The sequence below is a fragment of the Vulpes lagopus genome, chromosome 2, assembly GCF_018345385.1.
Source record: "Vulpes lagopus strain Blue_001 chromosome 2, ASM1834538v1, whole genome shotgun sequence".
Lineage (NCBI taxonomy): Eukaryota > Metazoa > Chordata > Mammalia > Carnivora > Canidae > Vulpes > Vulpes lagopus.
Genome location: NC_054825.1, coordinates 105,468,057 through 105,474,684, shown reverse-complemented (window position 1 = coordinate 105,474,684; position 6,628 = coordinate 105,468,057). Strand labels below are relative to the sequence as shown.

Sequence of the window (6,628 nt, the reverse complement as noted above, 5' to 3'; positions counted from 1 at the left end):
TTCATTTATTTAATGGCAGAATATCTAGAGGCTGTGTTGTACCTGTCTAATGACAAGCTGTCCCTTACCACGAATATAATGAACCAATGTGTTTTCCCTTAAATTTTGTGGGTTAGGGTTTTTTGTTTTTTTTTTGTATGATATTTAATGTTAGGTATCGGTTTGCAGTCAGCCACTGAGCCTTTCTGCTCTGTAGGAAAACTATTTCACCTACTCCATGAAAGAACACCTTCCATCTTCAATATTTAAATAAGGCTCCAGAGATTCTGTGACTTGGTCATATGCTCTTGTCTGTTTTTTCACATTCCTGATATTATCACATTCCAGACAATACCAATAAAGCCAAAGTCCCTTCCCGCCCTTCTGCAGTTCCACTCCCATCCTCACTGTTATCATTATTATAATTAGGTATGTACCTTCTCAGCCTTTTTCAAGATATTCATACACATATATTTGAACATCGGAAGATAATACAGGTTCGTTTCTCTTTATGAAAATATAAATGTCTAGTTTGCATTTTTCACCTAACTGTATCTTAGACCTTAAGTGTTAGTACCTGTAAATCTCTCTTTAAAATACAGTAAAGCTATTATAGATTATGACTGTTACAGGGAGTTCACCTTTGGCTTTTTAATCTGAACTTGTCTGAAGAGTTTACCTGCACTATTGAAAATCACAGGTATTTTATCTCTAAAGTCCCATTAATCTTAAGCAATCATTGAAGTTCTCTGAAGCTTTAGGTAGATATGGCTTATTTTTTTCAGCATATGTGTAGATTTATAAGCTTTATGATTTGAAATAACTTGCAGTTATTAACACATTTATCTTAATTTCAAGTGAGGTACCAAAAATGTATCCACACTTGAAAAATGGAAAAAGAACATCTTCCTCCATTTGTAAAAAGAAACACACTGTGTGTCTATATAGCCTTATATGGTTCTCAAACCATTTTTCCACATATTATACCAGTTTATCATTTTAACCTCCTGGCAACACTTCTGAGGTATGCATGACAATATTTTTATTTTCGTGTCCAACCAATGCCGGCAAATATTAGCTGCATGCCTGCAGTGTTTTGGGCACTGTTTGTTGCAGGAAGCCAGCCTAGCAGATGAGCTAAATGAGGTAGGGGTCTACACGAGGAAACAGCAGCTCAGGGATTTTAAGTGATTTACTATAAGTCATGAATCTAGTTAAGTAATGAGATGGAAGCTGACCCAAATCTTCCTCCCTCTAATCTACTGTACTTTCTTGTAAACAACCTTGAGCCCTTGTGAGGTACAAAGAATAACTTTAAATAAATTATTGCGTTAGTAGCACTTTAAAAATTGGAATCCCACCTGTTACTATTGCTAGGTTATTCCATGTTGTTAAAGTCTTTATGAGCAACCTGAAATATATAAGATTTTAATTTTGGCAGGAAGAGCAAGACATTTTTTTAATTGAGGTCACTGTGAATCATTATTGTTATTGATTTTAAAATACCTACAATTTGAAGAATGCTTTCAAAATGGATTAGAGGTTGATTATCTTCTACAATTCTAATCCTCTTCTACAGTACCCTAACCCATTAAACACTTTGCAGATGTTCCACTAAACATCCAGACCTGTGGTCTATAATTCCATGAATTAATTCAATTTAGTAATACATGAAAATCTGTAGACCCCACACTGAAATTGGTTAAGCTTAACTGCCATCCTATTCAATACTAGAGAGAAATAAGAATGATTAAAAGATTAGGTCTGGGGCGCCTGGGTGGCACAGTCAGTTAAGCATCCGAGTCATGGTTTTGGCTGAGGTCACAATCTCAGGGTCCTGCCCCAAGTCCTTCTCAAGCCCCAAGTCCTTCCCACTCCCCACTCAGCAAGGAATCTGCTTCAGATTCTCTTCCTCCCACAGCCTCTCTCCCACTTATGTTCTCTCTCTCTCTCTCTCTCTCTCTTTCTCAAATAAATAAATCTTTTTTAAAGAAAAAATAGAGATGAGGTCACTGTCCCTGTGAGAAAATGTAGAGAAACAGGTTATATATTATCTGGAGAAAAAATATTGAATGGAAACTTCAAACTGTCTTTGACATTTGCTAATACTGTTCCTGTAAGTTCTATTCCTTTCCATTGCTTCTACTAACACTAGGCTAACAGAAGCTAAATAGTAATAAAATGCATGTTATATAATAAATGTATAGAGACTGTCATCCCTCGTAGTGATAAATTCCCATATCACTAAATTAGGTCAGGGAAGTCAAAGTAATTTTCTCCATCATCAAGTCCAAGCCATTCTGACTTCTGTTGAGCTGAGGGATATTGGCATAACCTGGAAAGTCACTCAGAGCAGCTCAGGGGGTGCCTGGATGCATGGACACCTGGGCTTGCTTTCTCACCTGCAAGGATATAGTCTTCACCCCACACAGAGAGGCTTGCCTTTGTAATTAAGAAAAAGAACTGGCTTATCAGTCCTGTTTTATTTTTGAAATATGGGAGGGTGGAAGACCTACAGAAAGAAAAGGTATTTGGAGATTATAATTCCTTTGAAAGTTATAATGGGGATGAGACAAGTGGCATTTTCATATCATATCAAAATGTAATGGTACCATAACCATCAAAATGTTAACAATACCCACTTCTTCTTTTCCAGAAGACTGTCATTTTCTTTTCTTTTCTTTTTAAGATTTTATTTATTTATTCATGAGAGACAGAGAGAGGCAGAGACACAGGCAGAGATAGAAGCAGGTTCCCTGTGGGGAGCCCCATGCAGGACTCATCCCAGGACCCCGGGGATCACGACCTGAGCCAAAGGCAGATGCTCAATTACTGAGTCACTCAGTGCCCCAAGACTGTCATTTTCTTATCATGTTAAAGCATATCAATCACAACAGCTATATTTATTTTTATCTGTAAGCTTAATACTCTTATGCTTCACTTACTATGAAAAATTTGGCACATTCTGCTTTTCTATTTTGTGTATAGGTGAGTTACAGAAAGTTTATATATATATTCTATAGTTCAATAGCCGTAGCCATTTATCTCAATTTATTTAGCATAAAGACATTCTGGAGAGGCCCAAATGGGTTTAATTTCCCCACAGACCAATTAGCACATATTGTTTCTTAGCATTAGTTCCCAAATATAACCGGAACCAACCTCCTGGCCTGTCAAATATGTTATAAATCAGTTGTTACTATAGTGAAAAATACTGTTAATGATATTAGATTGGTACCTGTAATTCTCTCTTTGAATTGGAGGATATTTACCTTTGTGGTCTAGTGATACCAACTTTAATTTGTAATTAAAATTTAATACATTGATAGTTTAGATGATGTTTGTGTGGTTTTCATAAACCATGAAAATAATGTACCTGGAATATGTGAATTAGAAGAGACTGTAATGACACTATAAGTTTGCTCATAAATAAAATCTATGAAGATACTAAAGAATTTGAAACTTCAGGATAGGGATGCCTGGGTGGCTCTACAGTTGAGCATCTGCCTTCAGCTCAGGGCATGATCCCAAGTCCTGGGATCAAATCTCACATCAGGCTCCTTTCCTTGTGTGGAACCTGCTTCTCCCTCTGCCTGTGTCTCTGCCTCTCTCTCTCTCTGTCTCTCATGAACAAATAAATAAAATCTTCAGAAGAGGAAAAAAAAAGAAGCTTCAGGATAAAAATATCTTGAAGATAACATTTAAATAATTTTAAATCTTTTTTGATGAGAGTTCAAAGAATGAATAAGTTTTTATCACTATATGCATTTATAATTTTTGTAAATATTAAATATGTTTATGGTACTTAGAGATGGTCTTTTGATTATATCGATATCCATCTTTACCACTAGGTGCCAGTAAAACTCTAAAGTTAACTTGCCTCTAGCCTCATACATGATGACCATCTGGTAGACAAAGAGTTCAAAAATATAATGTATTCCTTGGAGACTCTAGACTCACACTGAATATTTTATCTTGGCCTAAGCTCATCTTCCAGTTCTGTAGGCATGCCAGTGGACTCCAAGCTGTATCTCAGACCCTGAAAATGGTAGAACGGGCCTTATCTGTCATATACCCTAGTCTTCTATCCAATACAGTTTTTTTCTTAAGATTTTATTTATTTATTCATGAGACACACACAGAGAGAGAGAGAGAGAGAGAGGCAGAGACACAGGCAGAGGGAGAAGCAGGCTCCACGCAGGGAGCCCGACGTGGGACTCAATCTCGGGTCTCCAGGACCAGGCCCTGGGCTGCAGGCAGGCGCTAAACCGCTGAGCTACCCAGGCTGCCCCAATACAGTATGTTTTAATAGAGGATCATTTAGTCCTGATTTAATCACTAAGAATGGAGCTTCCACTTTATGAATGGCTCTAGAATAGTGATTCTATCTAATTTACTTTTGTTTCCCAGCCCCAGGCTTAGTCAATTGCATTATTGAGTATTTCTCATTATTTGAAATTTCTCTTCTACTGAGTCAGAATCTGTCCCGTTAGAGCTTGTGCTTTTTGGTCATAATCATGTCATTTGGTATGAGTATGACGCATGGAAACAGAATAATTTTATTGCTGTATCAGCCCTATCCTACTCTCCAGTAAGTTTTTCCTTTCATCCAAGTTTTTCTTTCTCTGAATGCAATGTCACCTGTCTTCCCAATTATTCCTCATATGGCATAGTTTCAGCTTCCTCACCTTCCATCCTGGTTACTGTTACCTCAAAACCCCTCTGTTTGTTCAACGTTATCTTAAACACATTTCCTGGAATTAGGTATACTATTATAGATGTAATCATATATAATTGATTATAATCCTCAGCAGGGAGTACTGTGGGACTAGTCTCTCCCATATTTTTGACATCACCAACTTGCTTCCAAATTCACATATCTAGAAACCTCATTTTTAAAACATAGGAGAGAAAAATCCAAAATGATTTGTAAGCAGTCACTATGTGTCACAAAGTCCACACACTTCGCAATGGACCATCCAAAGCTATTTTAACATAATGCTAACCTATTTGGCTATTTGATTATTAACTCCACAGCATATTGGGAGTAATATATTAACAAGGAGAAAGGGTCTGCTGTGGGGGACCCAGAGGTTAACATTTTAAGAAAAAGGCAGGAAAAGAAGAGATAACTCCAAAAGCACAGCAGTCTGCGGCCAAAATTGAATGTTCTGTCTTTTCCTCCCCGGCTGCTTTAAGCTCGGCCACCAGTAACTATCTGGACCAGGAAGTTCATGACCAACTGACTACTTCAGCGGAAACAGATAGTCATTGATGTTTTTCACCCCAGGAAGGCAACAGTACATAAGACAGAAATTCGGGAAAAACTAGCCAAAATGTACAAGACCACACCAGATGTCATACTTGTATTGGGATTCAGAACCCATTTTGGTGGTGGCAAGACAACTGGCTTTGGCATGATTTATGATTCCTTGGAATATGCAAAGAAAAATGAACCCAAACATAGACTTGCAAGACATGGCCTGTATGAGAAGAAAAAGACACCAAGAAAAAGTGCAAAGAACACAAAAACAGAATGAAGAAAGTCAGGGGGACTGCAAAAGCCAATGTTGGTGCTGGCAAAAAGAAGTGAGCTGGAGACTGGACAACAGAAGGATTCTGCAGTGGTTTTATCTTTGGTGATTGTGCAGATTTTTCATGAGAGGATTAAAAAACTAAGAACGTTAAAAAAAAATTGAATGTTCCTCAGCATGCCCTGAATGCATCATTGTATTACAACACAGTACAGAGATTACTGTTTATGGAGGAAACAATTCTGGAATGGTGGAGGAAGGACCTCTGAAAATCTGCTCCTCTGTAGGATCAGTGAGAACATAAGCAAAAATTGTCAAAAATCAACATTTTCAGAACCCTGGAAATTAACCAAAAACTTAATGAAGAACATGTATTCAAGAAAATGGCCGGATCTCAATAAGAACAGTAAGCCTTATGGCATTTTAACTTGCCCTATTCCCATCTCCTTCTTCCGAGCTCCATGATAACCACAAAAACCAACAGACTCAGAAACAGTTACAGAGAAAACTAGCAGCCTATCAGCCATTAAAAGGAAGCAATACAGGCTTAGAGCTCCCCCAAAAAGCCACGTCCCCAGAAAATTGTCAGTCTGGCAGCTACCTAGAAAAGTCCATTAATAGGGCTTATCTTTATTTGAGAGAGCTTGCTCAGTGAGGGAAGTCCTAACACCAGGACATTGTGTGAAAAAAAAAAAAAATCAGTAATTGTTTATCATCGCAGCTGCCTGAGGCGGAAGTATCTATTGGAGCAAACAGCACTCTTGGAAACCCCGGGGAATGAAATGACCATAGGGAGATTTGAAAAGGTTCAATGTATTACTGAGTATAATATATTTGTGTAGGGTGCATTGTAGGGCTGTGTGTCTGTCCAGGAGACACCTGAGAAGGCTCTAATTTCTCATCTTTGGCTGATCTTGAGGATCTGCACAAAAAGGAGTTAAAAGCTAAATCAAGGGTATAAACTGACAAAATATTGAAGGCATGTCTCAACCTACATAGAAGTCCCTTAGCAAAGGGCAAAAAAAGACTTACCAGTCCAGGGCATTTAAGTAAATCTCTGTCTAATCATTAGCTGACCAAGTAAGCTAACTGAGCTGAGACTTCAGAGGTAGCAC

The 6,628-nt window shown here is 37.9% G+C and overlaps 1 pseudogene; it reads left to right on the top strand.

Moving 5' to 3' along the window:
- The first annotated feature begins 4,901 nt into the window (after positions 1–4,901).
- LOC121477936 lies at positions 4,902–5,590 on the top strand (annotated as a pseudogene).
- The last annotated feature ends 1,038 nt before the right edge of the window (positions 5,591–6,628 follow it).